This window comes from Apium graveolens, chromosome 1, assembly GCF_009905375.1.
Source record: "Apium graveolens cultivar Ventura chromosome 1, ASM990537v1, whole genome shotgun sequence".
In the NCBI taxonomy this organism is placed as follows: Eukaryota; Viridiplantae; Streptophyta; class Magnoliopsida; order Apiales; family Apiaceae; genus Apium; species Apium graveolens.
The window spans coordinates 202,224,269-202,242,818 of record NC_133647.1 but is presented as its reverse complement, the minus strand read 5'-3'; the positions used below and the strand labels follow the sequence as shown (position 1 = coordinate 202,242,818).

The 18,550-nt window shown below is 35.8% G+C and overlaps 1 long non-coding RNA gene across 1 annotated transcript; it reads left to right on the top strand.

The window, feature by feature from the left end:
• Positions 1-5,261: 5,261 nt before the first annotated feature.
• Positions 5,262-6,291, top strand: LOC141724387 (uncharacterized). Its single transcript, XR_012576626.1, has 2 exons — positions 5,262-5,814; positions 6,058-6,291. It is a non-coding gene; the product is annotated as an uncharacterized LOC141724387 (long non-coding RNA).
• The last annotated feature ends 12,259 nt before the right edge of the window (positions 6,292-18,550 follow it).

The following is an 18,550-nucleotide window of genomic DNA, read 5'->3' as shown; positions in this document are numbered from 1 at the left end:
ATCACCAAATCTAACTTTCCCGGTCACTTCTTCGTTCTGCTCTTTAAATTTTGCCTTTTGTCCCGTCATATGATTGCTTGCGCCGTTATCCAAATACCACATATTCGATCCAACTTAATCTCCTCATGTCTTCAACTTTGGCATAACTTTTGTTTCGTTTAAAAACACCATATCTGGTTCGGTTTTCTCGACCTATGTTATCAGTAACGTAGGCTCATCATCAACAACTTGAGCGATGTAGTTTTCCTCCTGCCTTGTTTCCTTTTCACATTTTGGTTTGTGACATTCAGCAGCAAAGTGATCGTAGATACCACAATTGTAACATTTTATATTGGTTTTGTCATGAATTTTATCTTTCCCATGACTGTCACCTGATTTCTCTAACTTGCATATGAGTTCATTCCCCTGCTAGTTTTCTTGATCCATTCCTCCTTGGTGAGTAATAACTTGCCATCACCTGCTTCACGTTTTGCTCATTCTTCTTCAGTCAAAAGTAGCTGGCCACCAGTCGGTTCACCTGATCCCTTCATCCATTATTCATGGGCCTAAGAGACCCAATTTCCTCCTCCATAGACATTTTCTCCAAATTCCCAAACTGTTCAATAGTCGATGTGGTTTGCAGAAATTTCGGAGAGACTGCACAAAATAATTTTTTTACCACGTAGGATTCTTTTACTTCTTCTCCCAAATCTCTTTTGTTTGTAACAAGTCCTTTAAGATTCGTGTAGAAGTCGTCCAATTTGTCTGTCTCTTTCATGCTCAGAGACTCAAACTCTGCCTTCAGGGTCTGCACTATCACCTTTTTGACCCTGCCAGCTCCTTGACTTAGCGTCTTTACCGCATCCCAGGCTTCATTCGCAGTTTCCTTATCTGCATTGAACAGTAGAACATCTTCAGGTATGCTTTGAAAGATGGCATCTAAGGCGATCTTGTCCTCTTTATCTTCAACTTTCTCCTTTTCATACTTCGATTCTACTGCAGTCCACACACTATTAGCCTGCATAAAGACCTTCATTCTCATTGACCAGGCAGTGTAATTATCCCTGGTCAACATCGGATAACTTAAACTAACCACACCATTCTTGATTTTCTTTGTCTCCATTGCTGTCACCTTGGGCATATACTTTGGCATACAACAAATATATATATATATATATGTGTGTGTGTGTGTATGTGTATGTGTATAATGACCAAAAGAAAGATGAGTTGCTCCAGGCTGAGTGTAATGACCAAAACCATAAGTAAGAATCTGGTGAATTTTAAATAAACCCTGGTTAACATAGCATTCTAATTAACACTCAATTGAGTGAAAATATTAACAGAGTTAAAGGATGTAAATTAAGATATAATTAACACTAATTTAACAACAATCAAACAGATTTATGAATTGAAACAGATTTTGGGAAAAATGCACACCCTTCGAGCTTTAATCTTCTCCATGATTTAACATTCTTCGAGCTTTAATTTTCGAGTATTAATCTTCATTGAAGAGCCGTAGTATTTATGAGTTTGTGAGTTTCTTTGAGTGTTAGCGGGTCTGTGAGTTTGTGAGTTTTCTTAAATGATTTGTTTTTTTAGTTAGTAGTCGGGAAAACAATTATACAAGCCCGCTTAAAATTTTCGAAAAGCCCGCCTAAACTTTTGCCCCAAATCTCTTATTTATTGGAACTGTTATGTAAAGCACTATAATAGCAAGATTTTTACAACACCCTCAAAATCTTATTACTTCAATTGCAATATTTTTAAAATACATTGTAATATACATGAACTCATCTTTATATTGCAACATTTTTTAAATAATTTTTTTTAAATCGGGTTGCGAAAGCCAATCTATGGTGTGGTGGAGGAAAATCTTAAACCTTCTCAATTTTAGGTTTTGTAGTGTTATTTTGAGTCATATTAAATCTCATATTCATTTTAGGCTATAAAGATGGCTCGAGAATGCATGGATGATGACACCACCACCACCAGCGAGGACGGGGATGAAGTGGAGGAGTGCGACCGTGAAGGGGTTAATAGCGCAGAAGGCAACGGTACTTCATAAATAATGAAAAATATTAACCATTTCTGATCATCAAATAACGTCCATATTCGACAAATACCCACCATATTCATGATAATAACGACCACCTCCTTTAAAAATGGTCGGTATCGGTTGGTCAATATTGGGCTTAACCCCAAAAAACTTACGAACGATATCGACCAATTTGGCCGTTTATTATGCCGACCAACTATATCGATCAAATATCGGTCGTATGCTCTGGATGAGTTTTGGAAAAAAAACACTTGCAAACAAAAATGTGAAAGTACTTCACATTTGGTTTCTTTCCCTTTACCATCTCAACTGGTGTTTTTCCATGCTTGTTGATCAAAGTTATATTTTGTGTGAAGCAAGCAGTTTGCACAGCCTCAGCCCAGAAGTAGGTAGGTAATCTTGCTTCCTCTACCATGGTTCTTGCAGCTTTTATGAGAGTTCTATTCTTTCTTTCAACAACTCTATTTTGTTATGGAGTTCTAGGAGCAGAGAACTCTTATTTTATCCCCTTCAATTTGTAGAATTCTTCCATAGAACTGTTGTTGAATTCAGTTTCATTATCACTTCTAATATCTTCACTTTGTATGTTGATCATTTTTCCAGCTATCTTTAATGATCAAGAAGAACGGATGGAGATTCATCCTTGGTGTGCAGAAAGTACACCCATGTGTATCTTATATATTCATCAACAATTATATATTCATCAAATGTTTAAAGGAGATCTTTAATATTTAATAAGGTATAAGCCATGGCACGTAGTTTTTTAAAGGAGATGAATTTGCCTTCAAACCTTTGGGGTGAAGCTATACGCCACTCAGTATATGTATTAAACAGGTTACCCACAAGGTCTCTGTCTGACATGACTCCGTATGAAGCCTGGAGTGGTGATAAGCCCAATGTTGCTCACATTCGGGTTTTCGGTTGTGTGGCACACATGAAAGTGCCAAGTGTGCATACGACAAAGTTGGATGACAGAAGTAAAATATTGGTGAATCTTGGCAAGGAAGCAGGGACTAAGGCTTATCGTTTACTTGATCCTGCTCAAGGTACAATCCATGTAAGTCGTGATGTGATTTTTGAAGAAGGAAGAGCCTGGAACTGGAGTAATCAAAGGACAGAGTCCAATCTACCTGGAAATAACTTCAAAGTTATTATTTCTCGTATGATGCCTGGTACTGATAATACCACAGAAGAGGAGGAAGCTAGTTCACCACAGAGTAATGAGTCTACAGAAGTGTGGACACCAACATCCTCATCTATAGTACAGAGTAATGAGTATACAGAAATGCAGACTCCAATATTATCATCTGCAACTGGGCGGACGAGGTCAGACATGGATAACACTGTAGTACTCACCAGCGATGAAAGTGCCCCATGAAAGTTTCCCTCTATCTATGAAGTGTACGATGAAAGTGAGGAAGTGTTCCTTGATGAGAACATGTTGATATTGGGGGTAGACGAGCCAACGAATTACAAGCAAGCACTTACAGATGCAGCATGGACATGAGCTATGAAGTCAGAAATTGAGGCTATTGAGCGAAACAACACGTGGAAACTAGTGGAGCTACCATCTGGACACAAGCCTGTTGGTCTGAAATGGGTATATAAATTAAAACGAGACACCAGCAGAAATATCATCAAATATAAAGCACGCCTCGTGGCGAAAGGGTACGTTCAAAAATAAGGTGTTGATTATGAGGAGGTGTTTGCACCTGTTACTCGGCTTGAGACAGTGCGGCTTTTGCTGGCTTTGGCAGCTCGAAACGAATGGGAAGTTCACCATCTAGATGTGAAGGTAGCCTTTTTAAATGGAGAATTGCAAGAAACAGTGTTTGTATCTCAGCCACCAGGTTTTGAAGTGAAAAAGAAAGAACATCTTGTTTACAAGTTAGTGAAAGCGTTGTACGGTCTTCATCAGGCACCACGAGCCTGGTACACTCGTCTCAACAAATATCTGGAGAGTCTTGGTTTTAGTAAGTGCCCTTACGAGCATGCTTTGTACACGAAGAAGGAAGGTTCTGAAGTGTTGATCATAGGTGTATATGTCGATGATTTGCTAGTTACGGGTACGAGTATCTCCAATATTCAAAGGTTTAAAAGGCAAATGGGGGAGGAATTTGATATGACGGATCTCGGCAAGCTATCTCACTATTTAGGCCTGGAGGTTAGTCAGAAACAGGGATATACTGAAATCAAACAGGAATCTTATGCAAAGAAGTTGCTGGTTCGAGCTGGGATGGGAGAGTGTAGACCAACGAAATATCCAATGGAAACTTCAATCCAGCTAGACAAAGACGAGAAGGGTAATGTTATAGATGCCACTCAATTCAAGAGTATTGTGGGTGAGTTACGTTACTTGGTCCATACCCAGCCGGATATAGCCTATGCAGTTGGAATTGTAAGTAGATATATGGAACGACCCACAGTTTTTTATCAAGCAGCGGTGAAGCGGATTCTACGTTACATTAAAGGGACTACAAACTACGGCTTAATTTACTTGAAAGGAACAGGTAATCATCTGTTGAAAGGATACTCAGATAGTGATCTTGCTGGGAGCACCGAGGACAGGAGGAGTACTGGAGCAATGGTTTTTTACTTGAATGATAATCTGATTACTTGGGTTTCTCAGAAGCAGCGATGTGTGACCCTTTCTTCCTGTGAAGCTGAGTTCATGCCAGCTACAGCTGCAGCCTGTCAAGCGGTTTGGTTGAGAAATTTGTTGATTCAGATAACAGGAGTGGAACATGGTCCAGTGATCATCTATGTGGATAATAAGTCAGCTATCGATCTTGCAAAGAACCCAGTTTTTCACGGTAGAAGTAAACATATCGACATTCGATATCATTTTATTCGTGAGTGTGTTGAACGTGGGGAGATTAAAGTCAAATATGTGAGTACGAATGAGCAGCGTGCAGATGTACTCACAAAAGCTATGGCAACGGTGAAATTCGAACAGATGAGGGCTTTACTTGGAATTCAGTGTCTGCAGAAACATGCTTAGATTAGGGGGAGCATGTTGGAATTTAATCATAGCATGTTAGTTTGAATAATAGTCAGCTTCCTGGTTTGTAGGAGTTGTGACTTAGTCTTCTGAGTAGTTCTAGTTTGTTAGGAGAGTTGGTGGATTAGTGGGAGTAGTAGCTAATTCTTAGGAGTTTAAGTTGCAGTTGCAACGTTAGAAATAGTAGCAGTTCTTTTCTATTCTCTGTAAGTTTTGCAAGTTCAGTAAGAAAATTTTTCCCTTTGCAATATTTGTTCTGTGTATTGTGTCCTGTGTGTGTATATCTATTCTGTGTTCTACATAATTTTGGTATATATGGCGGTGCTGACTTGACCAATCCACACAATGAATTTAATCAGAACACACACAATTCATTCAGTGGTTTAATGATGAACGCCGATTCAGTGGTTTAATGATGGTACCAGTTATGGCTGTGCTAGAGGACATAGTGTTGGCATGGAACAATTGAGTGCTGGAGGATGCGGAGAACTGATGTACAATCTAAACAATGCTGATAGAATGATGGTTGGTGAGGTGAATAACAATGTTTGGTTGGAGCCGCCGATGAATATAGGGAGTGAGTATCGTGAAAAGATTACCAGGGATTTCCTTGGCCTGGGAATTGGGATGGACAGCTTGAGTGGTGATGGAATGGTGGATAACAATGGTAATGGAATGGGGACCGAGATGCTAGACAGTGAACCTACTACATCATCAGCTGAGGCCAGGCCTTTTCTTCACCGCACATCCCCCAGTTTCTGATTCACCAATGCTACAGGTCAGGCCTCTTTCTATCCACACACATATAGATCACCATTACTGATGTCTTGATGATCACTGCCTAGGAGATTATGAATTAATTACCTCTGCCTAGGAGATTATTAATTTATTAGCTAGTTAGTCCACTCTTGTTTTCAATTATATTTAGCAAGAACACAAATCCTTGAAAATCATAGGAAATTTATTTACAATTATTAAAGTACCTGTGTAAAAGTAATTAAGTACTTTAATTATTTTGCAGGTGATCTAAGTTGGTCAAGGAAGATGCATGGATTTGGGGTGACCCTTGAATCTTTTAGCATATCAACAAGCAAGCAGAGGGACATTTTCTTTATCAAATAAAGTTATCTGGATATTTTAGTCTTTGTATTCAACATTTTGCGTTCTCAGATGACTAACATCTGGTTTTGAACCTATGTTTATGTTAGAAAGTTTTTAAGCATGTATGGAGTATTGTTATGTTGGTTATTTTATTGTTTCGCCTATTTATATAAGAAATAGAATTTTTGGGTGTTGGATGTATGGTTTTTTTATGTTATTACAATATATATTCTACCCAAAAGTGTTTTTTTTTCAAAAATGATGTTTGATTTAATATATTTTTCTCATCAATAATTTTTTCAAAATCTTGTTGTATACACTCCTGAAAAATTATTTAAATATAATTTTATCATGTATACTACGTCACTAAGTATATTTTTATTTTATTTTTATTTTTTTCTTTACGTGTTATTTTTTATTTTAATTTTCTATTTTTTTAGTTTTTTTGCAAGTACCCAAAGATTTGCCTTACCACATTGTAATGAATAAATCATTGAAAAAAATTAAATTATATTTTATGTACTTTACATGACAATAAAAATTACTATATTTTATATTGTAGAAGTGATTAATAAGGCACAAAATAATTGAGGAATTCGATAACCTCCTAAATGTTCTTCATAAGGCACCAAAAATTTCCCCAAAAATTAAAATAATTACAAAAATACTATAGGCTCCCCAATTTTGATATAATCAACATGTTTTTTTTACTTATTTTTTTATGTTCAAAATTAAATCAAATTTTAACCTACATCATATATAGTGAGTATTAGTAAAGATAATAGTGCCCACCCATAAGTATAGGGCATATGTATTCAAAATATATGTTAACCCTGAAAGTGGGAACCTATCACGCGGAACCTATCACTACAAGAATATAAGGCCAAATACAACCAGTACAAGAAAAACGGCTAAATACAACCGGTTTAAAATCGGTTATATTTAGCTAAATTCGAGCGTTTTCGATTGTATTTGGCTAAATACGCCGGTTTTTGGACCGGTTGTATTCGCTCGAGTCATATTTAGTAAACCGGTTGTATATTTTAATATAAATACGAACGACTAAATACAACCGGCTAAATACAACCGCTTAAATACAATCGGCTTAATACAATCGCTTCCGGTCAAATTTAATTTTTCGGATAAAATTTGAATATCCTGCCCAAACATTTTAATTTGATGACAAAATTCAAAACGCCTGCCCAATTATTCAATTTAACCGTATTTGGTCGAAAATATGATTCTAAATGCTACCGAATACGATTGAATTTACGCACACAAATTTCAAAAAAAACTGGTCGGAAACTGGAAAATATCCAGATTTCGGCAGCCCTAAACTTAACTAAATCCAATTTTCCTGAGATATTGAACATGCCAAATAGTTTAAAATTAATCACCCCTTTACGATAATTAGACCCTTGCCAAAATCCAAAATTTCGGTGCAATCCTAAGAAATATGCCCACAGTACGAACACATACACTTCCCACCCGCAGGATTCTGCTCCCGATACGGCGTCAAACAATTCCTACACCTTCTCGTAGACGTCTTCTTAAGTTTCTGCAACTCAATAGCTTCAAACCTCTTCATGTCCCTCAACCTAGCATTCCTTTTAACACGCCACGCAGACAATTACGGCATCAAAATCTCATACCAAAACAGCGTAACGAACAACACAAACACGCAACCCAGGATACGTAATCTCAAACCGAAAAGCAGGAGGCAACAACTTAGTCAAAGCCCATAGTCAAATAAGCGGAATCACTAACCACGGAAGCATGGTAGGAATTCGTCTGGACCACAGAAGCATGGTACATATTAAGTTTGGTGAAAGAAAGAGGGCTGAGGGATTTGTGCGGTGAAAGAAAAGGGGGGGGGGAAACAAGGGAGAGGGGGTGGGTGGGGAAACAGGGAAGAGGGGGGTTATAGTATTTTATTTGAAAAAATGACAAGTTTAGCCTGTATCTGGCGAAGTTGTACTAAAATAACCGTTTCTCCAGTAATGGCCAACTCTAGACTTTTGTATCTGCCTTTTACAAATGCGTAATCAAATTATTATATATTGGACGCTATACAGTTATCACTCTAACCTACTTGAAGAAGAAATACATACAGTACTAATAATAAACAATGTTCTCACCTGTAGCATCGTATCCTGTGAAAACTGGGTCCCACCTCAATAAAAAAAATTATGATACGCAAGTACTAATTACATATTGTCTTTGTGGTTGTATTGGTTACGCAACTGTAAAATGCTTATTGAATGAATACCCTAGTGTAAATTGCGTATGCTATATAAATTGACAAGTAATACTCCACCTCAGATTGCGTATTATACATTAATCAATCCTGGAATGCGTATTATGCCGACTAAAATTGGCCAAAAATTTGAGACCGGCTATTTTTGTCAATTTTAATTAAAAAGGGGCTAAAATTGGCACTCACCCATTTTATTTTATAATTTTTTATTGTTTTGACTAGTAATCTAAAGTTAATCGTTGGATTTAGTTTTATAGTTAAATTTGGTACATTGGACCTTATTCACACGGATCAGTAACATGGCATTAAATTCACACGCATTCGGTTGAATTTAGGAGTATCAATTTAAATATTTATGTTATGATAATTAAGATTTCTTATGGAAGGACTTAGAAAATTATACCTTATTTGTTAAAATAATTAAAATTTAGTGATTGAAAAATCTTAAAATTTTGTATATAACTCTTTTTTTAACTATTTTAACATCGGTATGGTGCGATTGTTCATTATCAATTCCAAATAGGTGAAATATTCTAATGTTAAAATCTCAACCCCTAAATTTAATTTTGTAAAATAATTAAGATATAAATATTGAAATTAGTTATTCTTTTGTGTACACTTCTTTCTAAAATATTTATAATATCACTAAAATATATAGATATTCACATCTGTACGGTTAGATTATTCATAGGTTAGATTATTAATAAATAATTTTAAAAAAAAATTGAAACATCAATATGGGACTAAACACTGGTAAGAAGAAATGGTTGTTTTGACAATTTAAGAATTTGACAAATTCTTACTAAAACTTTCGAAAAAATATATAATTATTGTAATTTGACAAATTTCCCGTTTTTGTAATGCAACGAATAAAAGAAATTTGAAAAATCTCTTACCAGGTTATTTTTTTGTAAAAACTGAAATTTGACAAGCCATATATTTTAGTGGTATGACAAAAATCTTAGAAAAAAATAAATATATTTGGTTTATTTTTTTAATAGTCAACTAGTAGTTTGACAAGTACTTCTAAATAGTGTTCAATCCCATATTGATGTTTCAATTTTTTTTAATATATTAATGAATGATCCAACCGTAAAGATCTATATATTTTAGTGATATGAAAAAAAATTAGAAAAATATAAATATTTTTGGTTTGCTTTTTTAATAGGCAACTAGTAGTTTGACCAGTACTTCTAACTAGTGTGTGATCCCATATTGATGTTTCGATTTTTTTTTAAATATTAATTAATGATCCAACCGTACGGATGTCAAAATCTATTTATTTTAGTGATATGACAATTGAAAAGGACTGAGGGAGTAGTATTCTGACCACTACTTATATCTAGTGTTTAATCTCATATTGATGTTTCGATTTATTAAAAATATTAATGAATGATGCAACCGTACGGATGTAAAGATCTATATATTTTAGTGATATGAAAAAAAAATAGAAAAAAATAAATATATTTTGTTTGCTTTTTTTATAGTCAATTAGTAGATTCACCACTACTTCTAACTAGTGTTTAATCTCTTATTGATGTTGTGATTTTTTTAAAAATATTAATGAATGATCCAACCGTATGGATGTAAAGAACTATATATTTTAGTAATATAAAAAAAATTATTTAGAAAAATATAAATATACTGGGTTTTATTGAGGGCGCCCATAATTTAGTTTCATTTTAAGATATATAATAAGCATAACTAATGTAGTAGTTTAAAATACTTACTAACCCTTGTCCCTATTGAAAATTTTCATTAAATTAATAAAATAAACACACTAAAAAATTGGCATTAGCCAACTATGAGCCTTAAAAATACATAAAACAACTAAAGAATTACTCTATGTATAACTCAATATTCTATGTTAATATTTATTTTGAAATTTCCTATTTTACTGTAATAAATTTGGTAAATGTAATAAAAAATAAATAACTAGCTATATAATACATGTATTTTTGAAATATTTACCAAACTTAAATATAAAAAGTGATAGAACTAAAAGTATGCCCTCATAAATTTTGATATTTATAGGTATTTTGCAAAAACAAATTATTTATAATTCATCAACTATTACATAAGTTATTTTAATAATACAAAATGCATAATTCTTTTAAAACATGTATTCATCCCAAACTGCACATGAAAGTTTTGTGTATATAATGCAATCATGTAATTGCAATTTCGGACAACAAAAATTATGATATTATCAGAACTTACACTTTTTCTATTTTAAATTAAAATATTTATCTCTTATACACCAAACTTCTTTTAATATTAGAATATATACTAAAATTGTAAGTTAACGCTTTCCAAACTAAATTAACTTATCAATTTATTAATATTATATCTTTTGATGAAAGTATTTTAAAATTCGAATATCACTACGAAAAAATAAATATAGTAAACATGTTAATAAATAATTAAACAGATATTATACAAGAAAATATTAGATAACTTAATATGGAAAAATATTTCATATATTATATAAAAATGTATATTTAAATAAAAATATAACTTTTGACGAAAATGGGGATCCATATATTGGATTACAAAATTATGAAAAAAAATAATCACAAATTATTAAATTTTAATACTATTTTCGACTTGGGACCGAACTTTTTTATACAATGAAGACAGCCCTTTGCGAAGTATACTAGGAAGAGCTCATTAACCTTTCGGAATTGGGAAGCACAGAGGTCTTGTAATTAAATTGTAGATGTACTAATATATATATATATATATATGCTGTATGATTTGAAACTGAGAAAAACAAATGGTAATGCTGGTAGAAATCCTTTCTCCTTATTTCGAAAATGTATAAAATACAATACTTATTGTTGAACAAATAAACTAGCTAGAAAATAGGAACTAACAACCTACTACTCCTATACCTATTTCATGACTCCTAAAAACACTCCACTAATAATCTGAGTGAGTCCTGCAGCTTGGAGGGAATAAAGATAAACTAAAATAAATAAATAAATTCAGATTAATTACTAACAATCACCTCCTTAATATGAATTGTATTTAGGCAGACTCTTGACACCAGGTAAGCATCTCATCTTCTCGAACTTCATTGTAGTAAGAGCCTTGGTAAGAGCATCCGCACGTTGATTTGCAGAGCTCACATGCTTCACCATTATTTCACCTTTTTCACCACAGTCGCGAATAAAATGATAATGAATATCTATGTGTTTACTACACCCATGAAATACAGGATTCTTGGCCAAGTCGATAGCTGATTTATTATCGATATAAGTCACTACAGGCCTAATATACTCCCCAGTTATCTTTCCCAACAAATTTCAGAGCCAAATGGCTTGACACGCTGTTGTTGTAGTAGCCATAAACTCGGCCTCACATGAAGATAAGGCGACATATTTCTGCTTTTGCGAGACCCATGTGATTACATTTTCATCCAAATAAAATACCACACCTCCGGTGATTTTCCTATCTTCAACATGTCTTGCAAGATCACTATCCGAATACCCTGTAAGCACATTATTTCCATTGGTTTTTGAATACACCAGACCATAATTCAATGTTCCTTATACATATCGCAGAATACATTTTAGTGTGTTCTGGTGTACCATGTAGGCCTCTCCATAAAGCGGCTGACAATCCCCGCAGAATATGATATGTCTGGACGGGTGTGTACAAGATATATGAGACCACCTACCACACTTTTATACATCGTGGGATCCACAGGCTCTCCATTTTCATCCTTAACTGTTCTTTCGGGTCCAAGGGATATTTAGTCGGATTGCATCATGCTATGCCCGCCTTCTCCAGAATTTTCTTGGCATATGAGGACTGCTTGAGTTCAATATAACCTTCTCCTTGCTCGACTTGAATCCCAAGATAGTATTATAGCCGCCCAAGATCACTCATGTCAAATATTTTACTCACATGTCTCTTGAATTCCTTGATAATTTCTACATTAGTCCCCGTGATTAATAAGTCATCCACATACAGGCTATGATCAGCACGTCTGTTCCTTCCTTTTTTACATATACTGCATATTCGTATGGATAACGGGAGAACACCAGACTATCAAGACACATGTGCAGCTTCGCATACCAAGCACGTGGGGCTTGTCTCAAGCCATATTGCGCCTTCAATAATTTGAAAACGGTCAATTATTCTTACCCCTTTTTGACAAAACCCTCTGGTTGTGCAATGTAAACATCCTCAAGAATTTCCCCATTTAAGAAAGCTTTTTTGACATCTAAGCGATGCACCTCCTAATTGTTTTTAGCTGAAAGAGCCAGCAGCAAGTAAATTGTCTCAAGCCGTGTTACAGGTGCGAAAATTTCGTCAAAATCAACTCCATATTCCGGTGCATATCCCTTGGTGACCAACCATGCTTTGTGCCTCACTATCCTTCAACTCGCATCCTTTTTAGGCTTATAAATCCATTTTAAAATGATAATCTTGCAGTTTTTTGCTAATTCTGTCAGTCTCCTGGTGTTATTTTTTTTAATGGATTCCATCTCCTTTTTTATTGTCAATCTCCATTCACTTTCTTTTACTGCCTTTTTAAAGGTTGCAGGTTCCTCATCCCCTATAAGTAGCAGCTCTTCTTGTAACTCCACCTCCTCTGTGTTGTTATAACGATCGTTAATTGACCTGAATTTTTTTGGTTCCGTGTTGCCATCATACATATTAGGATCAATAGTTGTTGGCAACGGGCTGCGAGAAACTTCAGCATTCTCTGTATCTTCATCACTCTGGGCATTCGAAGACTGGGCACTGCTGGTGTGACCATCAAAGTTTCCATCAAAATTCTCACCAAGGCTCCGTGCATTATTATCCTCATCTATTATAAACGTGTTCACATCCCGAACAATATCTATATGTTCTTGTTGCTTCCAGGACCAAGATTTTTCTTCTTCGAATATAACATCCTGACTTATCAAAACCTTATTATTTTCCGGATCAAATAGCCTATAGCCTTTGTACCAGGTTCCTTGCTGAGGTGAATCACAGCCACACTACGATCATCCAACTTTTTTATGTTCTCTCCCGGAACCTTCATGTGAGCCAAATATCCAAACACTCGAATGTGACCGACTTGGGTATTTTTTTGTACCATACCTCATATGGTATCCTTTTTGTTAATGCCCTAGTTGGTAATCGATTGAGTATGTATATTTAGTGGCGAATTGCTTCTCCCCAGAACTCTAATGGTAGTTTCATATGCTTTAAAAAACTTCATGCCACTGCTACCACCATTATATTCCTCCGTTCTACCACTCTATTTTGTTGCAGAGAGTATAGGGCTGTGTAGTGCCTCGTAATTCCAGCGCCTTCACAATAATTGTTGAACTCTATGGAGTAAAATTCACCCCCCCACCCGATATGTTCTAAACACCCTAATCTTTTTCTCAATTCCATCATTCAATATGAGCTCTAATTTTTTTAAAAATATTGAAAGCTTCGACTCTGCCTTTAATTGTATATACCCACATGAATCTACTATAGTCATCCACCAGTAAGAAAATGTACCTATTTCCTGCCGAGGTTGTTGGAGAAATTAGGCCACACAAGTCGCCGTGCACTAATTCCACAGCCACTTTTGTGCTATACATTGTTTTGGACGGGAAAGGCTTTCTGATTTGTTTAGACATTAAACATCCTGGACACACCTCCTTTGGTTGAACAAAACTTGGAATACCCAACACCATCTCATTTTTTGACATCAAAGACATTGCTTGAAAATTCACATGTCCAAAATGGTTATGCCACAACCAAGAGATCTCTTCATATTTTGACAGCATACAACTCAAATTTCTGGTTTCAAGAATTATTTTATAGAGTCTATTAGCAGATCTCTTAATTTTCATAAATGTTTTACATTTCCCCTCGTAAACCCATAAATATTCTCCACAAATTACAACTCTATTTCCTTCCTCGGTTAGCTGACCAATACTTATAATATTACTACATAAGTTTGCAATGTAGTATACCTCATTCAACGTCCGCTCTTCTCCATTTTTGCACATGAAAGTCACAGATCCCTTCCCTTCAATATTAACTGTTGAACCATCACCAAATCTAACTTTCCCGGTGACTTCTTCGTTCTGCTCTTTAAATTTTGCCTTTTGTCCCGTCATATGATTGCTTGCGCCGTTATCCAAATACCACATATTTGATCCAACTTAATCTCCTCATGTCTTCAACTTTGGCATAATTTTTGTTTCGTTTAAAAACACCATATCTGGTTCGGTTTTCTCGACCTATGTTATCAGTAATGTAGGCTCATCATCAACAACTTGAGCGATGTAGTTTTCCTCCTGCCTTGTTTCCTTTTCACATTTTGGTTTGTGACATTCAGCAGCAAAGTGATCGTAGATACCACAATTGTAACATTTTATATTGGTTTTGTCACGAATTTTATCTTTCCCATGACTGTCACCTCGATTTCTCTAACTTGCATATGAGTTCATTCCCCTGTTAGTTTTCTTGATCCATTCCTCCTTGGTGAGTAATAACTTGCCATCACCTGCTTCACGTTTTGCTCATTCTTCTTCAGTCAAAAGTAGCTGGCCACCAGTCGGTTCAGCTGATCCCTTCATCCATTATTCATGGGCCTAAGAGACCCAATTTCCTCCTTCATAGACATTTTCTCCAAATTCCCAAACTGTTCAATAGTCGATGTGATTTGCAGAAATTTTGGAGAGACTGCACAAAGTAATTTTTTTACCACGTAGGATTCTTTTACTTCTTCTCCCAAATCTCTTTTGTTTGTAACAAGTCCTTTAAGATTCGTGTAGAAGTCGTCCAATTTGTCTATCTCTTTCATGCTCAGAGACTCAAACTCTGCCTTCAGGGTTTGCACTATCACCTTTTTGACCCTGCCAGCTCCTTGACTTAGCGTCTTTACCGCATCCCAGGCTTCATTCGCAGTTTCCTTATCTGCATTGAACAGTAGAACATCTTCAGGTATGCTTTGAAAGATGGCATCTAAGGCGATCTTGTCCTCTTTATCTTCAACTTTCTCCTTTTCATACTTCGATTCTACTGCAGTCCACACACAATTAGCCTGCATAAAGACCTTCATTCTCATTGACCAGGCAGTGTAATTATCCCTGGTCAACATCGGATAACTTAAACTAACCACACCATTCTTGATTTTCTTTGTCTCCATTGCCGTCACCTTGGGCATATACTTTGGCATACAACAAATATATATATATATATATATGTGTATGTGTGTGTGTGTATGTGTATGTGTGTAATGACCAAAAGAAAGATGAGTTGCTCCAGGCTGAGTGTAATGACCAAAACCATAAGTAAGAATCTGGTGAATTTTAAATAAACCCTGGTTAACATAGCATTCTAATTAACACTCAATTGAGTGAAAATATTAACAGAGTTAAAGGATGTAAATTAAGATATAATTAACCCTAATTTAACAACAATCAAACAGATTTATGAATTGAAACAGATTTTGGGAAAAATGCACACCCTTCGAGCTTTAATCTTCTCCATGATTTAACATTCTTCGAGCTTTAATTTCTGAGTATTAATCTTCATTGAAGAGCCGAAGTATTTATGAGTTTGTGAGTTTCTTTGAGTGTTAGCGGGTCTGTGAGTTTGTGAGTTTTCTTAAATGATTTGTTTTTTAGTTAGTAGTCGGGAAAACAATTATACAAGCCCGCTTAAAATTTTCGAAAAGCCCGCCTAAACTTTTGCCCCAAATCTCTTATTTATTGCAACTGTTATGTAAAGCACTATAATAGCATGATTTTTATAACACCCTCAAAATCGTATTACTTCAATTGCAATATTTTTAAAATACATTGTAATATACATGAACTCATCTTTATATAGCAACATTTTTTAAATAATTTTTTTTAAATCGGGTTGCGAAAGCCAATCTATGGTGTGGTGGAGGAAAATCTTAAACCTTCTCAATTTTAAGTTTTGTAGTGTTATTTTGAGTCATATTAAACCTCATATTCATTTTAGGCTATAAAGATGGCTCGAGAATGCATGGATGATGACACCACCACCACCAGCGAGGACGGGGATGAAGTGGAGGAGTGCGACCGTGAAGGGGTTAATAGCGCAGAAGGCAACGGTACTTCATAAATAATGAAAAATATTAACCATTTCTGATCATCAAATAACGTCCATATTCGACAAATACCCACCATATTCATGATAATAACGACCACCTCCTTTAAAAATGGTCGGTATCGGTTGGTCAATATTGGGCTTAACCCCAAAAAACTTACGAACGATATCGACCAATTTGGCCGTTTATTATGCCGACCAACTATATCGATCAAATATCGGTCGTATGCTCTGGATGAGTTTTGGAAAAAACACACTTGCAAACAAAAATGTGAAAGTACTTCACATTTGGTTTCTTTCCCTTTACCATCTCAACTGGTATTTTTCCATGCTTGTTGATCAAAGTTATATTTTGTGTGAAGCAAGCAGTTTGCACAGCCTCAGCCCAGAAGTAGGTAGGTAATCTTGCTTCCTCTACCATGGTTCTTGCAGCTTCTATGAGAGTTCTATTCTTTCTTTCAACAACTCTATTTTGTTATGGAGTTCCAGGAGCAGAGAACTCTTGTTTTATCCCCTTCAATTTGTAGAATTCTTCCATAGAACTGTTGTTGAATTCAGTTTCATTATCACTTCTAATATCTTCACTTTGTATGTTGATCATTTTTCCAGTTATCTTTAATGATCAAGAAGAACGGATGGAGATTCATCCTTGGTGTGCAGAAAGTACACCCATGTGTATCTTATATATTCATCAACAATTATATATTCATCAAATGTTTAAAGGAGATATTTAATATTTAATAAGGTATAAGCCATGGCACGTAGTTTTTTAAAGGAGATGAATTTGCCTTCAAACCTTTGGGGTGAAGCTATACGCAACTCAGTATATGTATTAAACAGGTTACCCACAAGGTCTCTGTCTGACATGACTCCGTATGAAGCCTGGAGTGGTGATAAGCCCAATGTTGCTCACATTCGGGTTTTCGGTTGTGTGGCACACATGAAAGTGCCAAGTCTGCATACGACAAAGTTGGATGACAGAAGTAAAATATTGGTGAATCTTGGCAAGGAAGCAGGGACTAAGGCTTATCGTTTACTTGATCCTGCTCAAGGTACAATCCATGTAAGCCGTGATGTGATTTTTGAAGAAGGAAGAGCCTGGAACTGGAGTAATCAAAGGACAGAGTCCAATCTACCTGGAAATAACTCTAAAGTTATTATTTCTCGTAAGATTCCTGGTACTGATAATACCACAGAAGAGGAGGAAGCTAGTTCACCACAGAGTAATGAGTCTACAGAAGTGTGGACACCAACATCCTCATCTGTAGTACAGAGTAATGAGTATACAGAAATGCAGACTCCAACATTGTCATCTGCAACTGGGCGGACGAGGTCAGACATGGATAACATTATAGTACTCACCAGCGATGAAAGTGCCCCACGAAAGTTTCCCTCTATCTATGAAGTGTACGATGAAAGTGAGGAAGTGTTCCTTGACGAGAACATGTTGATGTTGGGGGTAGAGGAGCCAACGAATTACAAGCAAGCACTTACAGATGCAGCATGGACATGAGCTATGAAGTCAGAAATTGAGGGTATTGAGCGAAACAACACGGGGAAACTAGTGGAGCTACCATCTGGACACAAGCCTGTTGGTCTGAAATGGGTATATAAATTAAAACGAGACACCAGCAGAAATATCATCAAATATAAAGCACGCCTCGTGGCAAAAGGGTACGTTCAAAAACAAGGTGTTGATTATGAGGAGCTGTTTGCACCTGTTACTCGGCTTGAGACAGTGCGGCTTTTGCTGGCTTTGGCAGCTCGAAACGAATGGCAAGTTCACCATCTAGATGTGAAGGAAGCCTTTTTAAATGGAGAATTGCAAGAAACAGTGTTTGTATCTCAGCCACCAGGTTTTGAAGTGAAAAATAAAGAACATCTTGTTTACAAGTTAGTGAAAGCATTGTACGGTCTTCATCAGGCACCACGAGCCTGGTACACTCGTCTCAACAAATATCTGGAGAGTCTTGGTTTTAGTAAGTGCCCTTACGAGCATGTTGTGTACACGAAGAAGGAAGGTTCTGAAGTGTTGATCATAGGTGTATATGTCGATGATTTGCTAGTTACG